General features: G+C 37.9%; 1 long non-coding RNA gene across 2 annotated transcripts in view; it reads left to right on the forward strand.

Annotated features, from left to right (window-relative positions):
- The window catches only part of LOC103102576 (uncharacterized), a 48,498-nt gene extending 40,595 nt beyond the window's left edge, over positions 1-7,903 (forward strand). For both annotated transcript variants that reach the window (XR_461911.3, XR_008916324.1), the window contains 2 exons: positions 6,305-6,425; positions 7,755-7,903. This is a non-coding gene — a long non-coding RNA (uncharacterized LOC103102576). The remainder of the gene's footprint in view (positions 1-6,304; positions 6,426-7,754) is intronic.
- Positions 7,904-8,684: the final 781 nt, after the last annotated feature.

Here is an 8,684-nt window from a genome sequence, read left to right on the forward strand (position 1 = left end):
CCCTTGTTTTCTGTCTTAGTAACAACTCTAAGACAGAAGGAAAAAGACTTGACAAACAAGGTTAAGTGACTGGCTCAGCGTCACACAGCTAGGAAATTTCTGAGGCCCAGGTCCTCCTGACTCCAGGCCTGGTACACCAGCTACTGTACCATCTAGCTGCCCCCTAAGATCTAATCTTGAGTCCTTATCCACTGGTTCCTTCCCTGATTATCTACGAATGTCCCCCATCTTTGAAGTTGTTTTCCTTTACAATATTGCGTTGTTGTATAAATTATTCTCCTTGTTCTGCTCATTTCACTCTGTCCTAGTTTATGTGTCTTCCTAGAGTCCATGGAATCTATTCTTTTCATTATATCTTATAGCACAAGAATATTCTATTACATTCATATGCCATAATTTCATCAATCATTCACTAATTAAAAATTTTTTTTTCATCTTCTCTCTTAGAATTGCTACGAAGTATCTGTTCCAAGGCAGAAGAGAGGTGAAGGCTAGGCAGTTGGATTAAGTGATTTGCCCAGAGTCACTCACATAGCAAGGAAGTGTCTGAGGCTGCCCCCTCGCTGTCCCTAGCCACTTCTTAATTGATGGGTACCCTGCTTGTTTTTCAGTCTTTGCTACAACAAAAAGTGCTGAGATAAATACTCAGGACTTATGGTCCTCTCTAACCCAGAGTGTTTCAGCAGGGAATATTATTGCACACATACTCATGTCTCCATCCTCAATTCTTGATTGAGATTTTTTTTTTTTAATCACAAGAGGCTCCCTCTTGTGCTGTTGCCTGAAGTTACTAGACTCAGGCTTTGTCCCCATCTGCAGCCTGGAAGTCACTGCATTTATTAAAATGGGGTACCTGCTTTGGGTTCTTTTCTCTTCTAGAGCTGGGATCTTTGCCTCCTCAGGCTTTGGCTCTTGTGACCCCAAACTGATTTGAGCCCATGGCTCCATCTCCTTCTTCTTGTACAATCACCTGATCATGAGTAGGCAGCCTGGTTTGGGGCTTTATCTCCTGGAAGGCGTAGACACATATACGGGTCTTGGTCCCATCTAGCTTCTTTTATTTCTACCACAAGTTGATTTTGTCTCCTGAGATGGCTTCCAACGGGAGAACGCACTAGCTTTGGGTCTCAACTACCGGAAATTGTTCTATTCTCAAGCAACCCTTGGTGTATTTTTGATGAGGTTGTCTACAAGCTTCATTTGTCCTCTGGTACTGTCTAGGCTTAGATAGAAGAGCTCACTGCTATTTCTGCTTGGTTTCACCAAATCTCTGTTTCATCATGCGTCCTTTTTCGTCTTTGCCAACAAATATTTCTCAGGGAAACTGGGCTTGAGTGGAATCTTCATGCTGCTATCCTTTGCAAAAAGTCCCATACTAGATTTGGGGGGAAAACCCTTAATGCAAATGCTCTGTGTGCTACTCCAGCATACAACTTTGCTTTAAGCTTAATTGTGTTCTTTTAGCAATTATTGCAAATTGAATACATTTGTGGGAGCTGATAAACTATGATTTTAGGAGTACAGACCCACCGAATACTTTAAACATGGGGGATTCAACCTTAGGGGAAATCCAAAATGCTAGTGCAAGTTGGGAGGAGGTGCTGTTTGCAGAGAGTCCTCTGTGTGCTACTTGCTAGGGCAGTGGCTCCAGTATTACTTTGAGTTAAAAAAAACCCTCTCAGATTTACTGCCCAATAGCTCATGCCTCCCTGAAGGAAAGGGAAATAAACATTTTGGTCTAAAAGTCTTTTCCTGTAGGTGGTAGTGGGGAGGGAAAGGTAGATTTCTAAGTCTTCTACCTCTTGCTGGATTATAGGACATTCTAATGTGAGTCAATAGATAATATAATCAATCATTTACAATAATAATAACACCTGACATCTATATTGGGTTAAAGGTTTAAAAGGTGCTTTTCATATATTACCTCATTGGAATTAGGAGGATTGGGAAAGGGAATAAATATTTACATGCCAGACACTATTCAGTATCTCATTTAATCCTTACAACCACCCTGGAAGATTATTCCTTTTTGTATTCCCAAAATGTACTATTATTCCCATGTTACAGTTGAAAAAACAAAAACAAAGAGGATTAAGGTTTTGCCTAGGGTCACACAGCTAGTAAATGTCTGAAGACAGATTTGAACTCAAATCTTCCTGACCCTAGGCCAGGAACTCTCTATCTACTGTGCCACCTACATGACAAGGTGAATTAGGTATTAAGGTATTATTATCCTCATTTCGGAGTTGTGGAACCAAGGATCACAGAATCTACATGACTTATTTATGATCACAAAACTAGTAAATACTTGACAATCATTAATTAAAGAAAAAGAAAAGAATAGTAATAGTATAAGGGAATACCCTTGAATTTTTTTCTCCAATGATCAAGAATTTATCTGAGATCCTTGGATTTAGAGTCATAAGATCTTTGCTTAAATCCTGGCTTACCCTCTTCCTTGTTATGTGACCTTGGACTAGTCACTAACATCTCTGGGTCTCAATTTCTTTTTTCTTTTCTCTTTCCATTTAGTTATGTTGTAGAAGAAAGCAGATTAAAACACACAAGATAAAGAAAGTGAAAAATAGTATCCCTTAATCTGCATTCAGATACCATTAATTATCTCTCTGGAGTTGAAAAAGCATTTTCCTCATGAGTCCTTTGAAATTGTCTTGAATCACTGTATTGCTGAGAAAAGCTAAGTTATTCACAGCTAATCCTCATGTAGTATTGCTGTTACTATGCACAGTATTCTGGTTCTGCTCATTTCACTTTGCATCAGTTCATTTAAGTTCTTCCAGATTTTTCTAATACTTATCCTACTCATTTCTTGGAGCATAATAATATTCCATCATAATCATATACCACAACTTGTTAAGACTTTCCTCAGTTGATGAGCATCTCCCAATTTCCAATTCTTTGTCACTACAGAAAGAACTGCTATAAATATATTTTTACACGTATAGGTCACTTTTCTTTTTCTTTTTTTTTCCTCTTTGGGATATAGAACTAGCAGTGGTATTACTGAATCAAGAGATCTACAGTTTTATAGCCCTTGCATCTCAATTTGTTTACTATAAAGCAAAAAAGCCTGGTTTATGTGATCATCAAAGTTCTTTCCAACCCTAAATACTATGACTTTCTCCTTTGCCCAACTTCACGAATTTTTAATACTCTTTGATCAGAGCAAAATTCTGCTAAAGAGATCATGGGATCATAGTCTGAGAACTAGTAGAAATCATCTGGTCTAGCTCTAACATTTTTACAGATGAGGCAACTGAGGACTAGAGAAGTATGAAAGAGAAGCCCTGGGTTACAGAATTTCAGAGCCATAATTTAACCTGGTTCTTATATTCTTCAAATTCATGAATCTTGAAATTGAAATGAATTCTTCAAATTCATCATCCTTTCCAGGATGCTTAGAAACAGTAGCTTGTCCTTTTTTGTTGTTGTTCAACTCCCTAGTTCTTTATTACCATAATGTTACTTTCATAGACCATCTCAAAAGTATTGTTTAACAAAGACTTACATCTGGACAACAGCACTGAGAGAATGGATTAGATTTTCCAGTGATATTTAATATCTTTCCACCTAAAAAACAAAAATCAAGTACCATTTGGAGAATTGAATATGTGAAAAACAGAGCAATCCCCAGTGGGCATTATAACCTGTCACATAGTAAAGAGGAAATGGATTTCTGCACTGGAAACAAAATTGTTCCTGCATGTACCTTGAGCTAGTCTAGAAACAAGATGAATTTTTTTTTTAGTACAAAATTCTCCTTAAATTGTAGCACCTTGGGACCAAATTTACTTGAAGCAAGAGGAAAGCTAAATCTGAGTTTGTAAGGGTGTGATTCTGGAGGCTTTCATTGTGATTCATTAATTCTGATCTCAGTACATAGTATTTTGAGATTCAGTTACAATGGAAGGGCATCAGTTCTGATTAATTGGGCAAAAGGCCAGTCTGAACTCCTGAAAACTCTGAACGAGTGGGTACTTTTAGAGAAATGAAGTTTATTCCTTCTGTCACTTCCAGTCATATTTATGGACAGCTATTTCCAAGTTGATGCCCCAGGCTACTGATAGGAAAAAAAGAAAAAAAGGCTACCTAGTTCTTATTTAAAAAGGTACCACAGGTTTGTCTTTCACAGGCTTTCCTTGGCTTGATTTGAAATAATCTCTTTAAAGTTAAATGCATGGTGGGAATGGGGATGGGAATGGCCCTCAAATTTGTATTGGACTTACTTAAAATTAATTTGTAATTAGCAAGATCCATTTGTAGCTGCAGCACCACTTATAAGTAAATTTTTAATAGTTTAAAGCCCCCGAAGGCATAACCCTCTTAAATAGATTAAACATCTCCACCAAGTATCTTATTTTCTTCCTTAGAAAACCTCTTCTTTCTTTCTTTCTTTCTTTCTTTCTTCTTTCTTTCTTTCTTTCTTTCTTTCTTTCTTTCTTTCTTTCTTTCTTTCTTTCTTTCTTTCTTTCTTTCTTTCTTTCTTTCTTTCTTCTTTCCTTTCTTTCTTTCTTTCTTTCTTTCTTTCTTTCTTTCTTCTTTCTTTCTTTCTTTCTTTCTTTCTTTCTTCCTTCCTTCCTTCCTTCCTTCCTTCCTTCCTTCCTTCCTTCCTTTCTTTCTTCTTTCTTTTCTTTCTTTCTTTCTTTCTTTCTTCTTTCTTTCTTTCTTTCTTTCTTTCTTTCTTTCTTTCTTTCTTTCTTTCTTTCTTCCTTCCTTCCTTCCTTCCTTCCTTCCTTCCTTCCTTCCTTCCTTCTTCCTTCCTTCCTCCTTCTTCCTTCCTTCCTTCCTTCTTTCTTTCTTTCTTTCTTTCTTTCTTTCTTTCTTTCTTCTTTCTTTCTTTCTTTCTTTCTTTCTTTCTTTCTTTCTTTCTTTCTTTCTTTCTTTCTTTCTAAAATTTTATTTAATCAATTAATTTAGAATATTTTTCCATGGTTACATGATTCATGCTCTTTCCCTTTCCTCCTCCCCCCTCCTTCCCACCCAGCAGGCGCACAATTCCACTGGGTTTTACATGTGTCATTAATCAAGACCTATTTCCATATTATTGATAATTGCACTAGGGTGATCGTTTAGAGCCTATATCCTCAATTACATATCCCCATTGACCCATGTGATCAAGCAGTTGTTTTTCTTTTTTGAAAAACCACTTCTTTAAAGATACTTGAGGAGTTAACATTAGTTGGACCTAGATGGAATTATCATAGATTTCAAGAGTGGCTCCAAAGTAATAGAGATTTTAATTGTGTCCCTGGCCAGACTTCTATTTTAAGCAAGTGAAAGGACCTTTATTAGGACATCTGCAGGTCAAAATAGGAGAAATGGAATTTGCATTTATACTTATCTACGTCAATGGATATGTAATCTGACTCATGGGACTACTCTTATCAAGAATGCAAACTAAACTAGTTCATCCTGAAATCTTATCTTATCTATCTCTTGTCAATGTCCTTCCACAAATCCTCCATAGAGGAGGGACCAAAGTGCTGGGGCTTTTTTCTAGTTTCCTTGACATTTCATGGATACCAATGGAACACCTGGGTGTCCGGTCATCCATCCTTGATTTCACAATATGATCAGCTGACCTTTTTTCCTGGTGGCATAATGCCCTTTTTGTACATTATTCCATCACATTCTCACAATGCCTCAGTGGAATTGAAAAGGCAAGTACAGTAGGACTTCATTTTATGTGAACTCAACACAAGAGAATCCAGGTATACGTGATTAGCAATAAAAAAATAAAGGCAGAAAAATACTTAAAATAAAAAAGTTTAATTATACACTAAATCCACACCATTTCATGCTCATTCTCGCTGTGAGAAGCATTAGTGAGTTGTTAGCTTGTTTTGTGCCGAATTAGCTTCTGAATCAGTCTTTGTTCAGAGTTCTTGCTTGTAACAAGCCACATACCCTTCAGAGCAGTGCTTCTCTTTGTTCCATTAATGCTATTTATTTATTAATAATGGCCCCAAAGTAAAAGAGTCATGATGCTGATAGCTCTGATAAGCCTAAGAAAAGCGCCTAAGTATGTTTGTATAAGAACTAATTAAATAATGGGGTTTGCTGTTATGTGTGATTTTCAACTTACACAAAGGGTCTTGGAAATGTATTGGTTGTATAGGAAAAAAAAGAGATTCTACTCTGTATTATTACCATTTTAGAAATAGGGAATTGAAACTCAAAGATGAAAAAAAAAACTTGCCTACAGCTATAAACACAGGTAAGAAGTGACAGATTTGAGAGTGGATGCCATCCACGCTCTACCATAGCATTCTTTTGTTCACAGCTGACTGTGAAGGTGGCTTGGGGAGGAGTCCTCGGCAACTGGGGAAGATATCCATCAACAAGAGAAGAGCTCTGTTCTAGAAGACATGGACCAGGAATCATTTGGACAGTGCAGAGCTGAGGTGAAACGTGGCCCTTTCTTAGGCGGTCCCATAAACTGCTTAATGTCCCAGTAAATTTTGATTAGCCTTCCAAGGAAACATACATAATAGTAGTTACTGAAACCTGTTTTAAGCTGTTCTGTCAATGTGCCCCTGTGAGTCTTTTGTGTCCATTAGCATTTCTTTTTTTGTGTATATGAAAATAATATCTGTGCCATGTTGGATTCATATTGAGTACTAATTATTACTTCCCTCTTTGGGGGAACCTAGACAGAACCAAAAAACTAAGCCTTAAGCTTATTTGTCTTAATTTGACTCAAAGGCACTAGAAAGGTGGGTTACTTTTCCATATCTTACCAGACTTGTAACAGTTAAAATTTAGGGGAGATGGGGAGACTGAGGCATCTGAGGCAGGTAGAAATTAGTTTCTCTCTGCAAGGAGTATTATATTTTTTAAAGGTTTATTGAAGATTAAGGATTAAAGAAAATACAGGATAAGAGACACGTGTCCAGGCCATAGAGAGGCCTAGACACAACCTCACCTACATTATGAAAAAAAGCCAGGCCTGCCCCAAAACGGAAGTCCAAGACCCTCAAAAGCCTTTGAATCAGCTTAAATACCTTCTCTATCTCAGCCCAGGTGAGATTACAAGGCATTCTGGGGAAGTGGAGCAAAGGCTCATGGGGATTGTAGTCCTGTATTCGAGTCTATTTTTTACAACTACAATCCAGATTTCTCCAGCATGTCCCAGAAGCCTCTTCATCCTGGAAGAGCACTTCAGTTCTGGAATTCATACTCCATAAGTACCATCTGCCCTTGCAGCCCCTTTGATTGGAAGGCTTCTTGAGAAGGTCATCCAGGCTGGCAGCCACCTCTTTACCTTTCACCAGACTGTAATCCAGATTTCTCTATCATGCCTTGCTCCCTTTCCAGCTTCCTTTTATAGTCTTCCTCTATTAGAATGTAAACTCCTTAAAGATAGGAATTGACTCTTTTTCTTTTTCTTCATATTTCCAGAGTTTAGCACAATCCCTGGCACATATTGAGCACTTAATAATAAATGTTCATTATTTGAAGAGATCTGATAAAAGAGGAACTTTATTCCCCTCTCATTAGAGGTCAGATTTCCCCAGAACTAACATAGGTTCAGAGTGGAGGCCCCCCTTCATGGAAAGGGAATATGCATCATGGCCCAGGCTCTTGGAAGGAGGGTCTCTTAATGTTAGATGGAGGTGACCTCATCCAGCCTTTGAGAGACTGATTCTAAGCAACCCTGAGTGCTTAATCCCTTTTGGGAGTCTTGCATGTATTGGGGTTCATTTGATTTTTTCTTTGTACTGTATCTGCAGATCCATTCTTCTCTGAACTCTGGTCCCTATGTGCAAGGATCTCTGGAGACATTTTGGTAAACTGCGTGTTGAAAGGACACCATAATACATTTTGTCCAGACGGGTGGTGGTCTTGCCCTGTGTGATGAAGGAAATAATGGAAGAATTTTCGCCTTGGATAATTTGGTTTTTCATTTGAGAGTGAGTGTGGGGAGCGGGACTTCCAGTCAACTGAAGGGCTCAAATATCTGTGGGGAGAGCCCCTACTGTTCTGGAAGCTTATTTGAGACTAGCATTTCTGGCTCTGAAAAAGGGAAGACTGGACTTTCTTTTTCCTACTTCTCTCCCCCTCCCCCTTATTACTTGTTTATTTTCATTTCTTTCTTTTTCTCTGTTTGCTTAGGCTGGGACAAGTTCTTGTAAAGTACCTTTTAAGATGTACTTTGCTGAATTTACATAACTGAGTCCATCAGGAATTCCTTGATGTGAAAAGTATTTACCCTCTGGGCCATATGAAAATAAGTTGAGTTCTGGAAGTTTCCCACTTGCTCTATTTTTTAAAAAATCATCTTTGTCTTACTTTCTGTTCTAATTAGTGGCATTTAGGGATGACTACTGTTACATTTGCAAAGCAATTCATAGTGTTGACAATCTTGGAGTTGTGGTTACTCAGCTATGCTCAGTAAACTGATAATACTTGCACTCTGACCCTAAGTGGAGAAAAGCAAAATTACCCTAAGAGAATCTAAAAAGAAAAAAAAAGCATAGTAATAGCAGATTTGAGAAGGGATTCCACTGGATGCTTTGTAAGGTAGACAACCTAGTGAGGGATATACCACAGTATAAGATAGATGGGTTTCAAGTTGGTACTTTGGTAGACTCTGGAGAGGATTATCGACATATCTAAAAGGGACTTTTGAGTCCATCAAGTCTAATTGTCTCATTTTACAA

The sequence above is a fragment of the Monodelphis domestica genome, chromosome 2 (assembly GCF_027887165.1).
Source record: "Monodelphis domestica isolate mMonDom1 chromosome 2, mMonDom1.pri, whole genome shotgun sequence".
Taxonomy (NCBI): Eukaryota; Metazoa; Chordata; class Mammalia; order Didelphimorphia; family Didelphidae; genus Monodelphis; species Monodelphis domestica.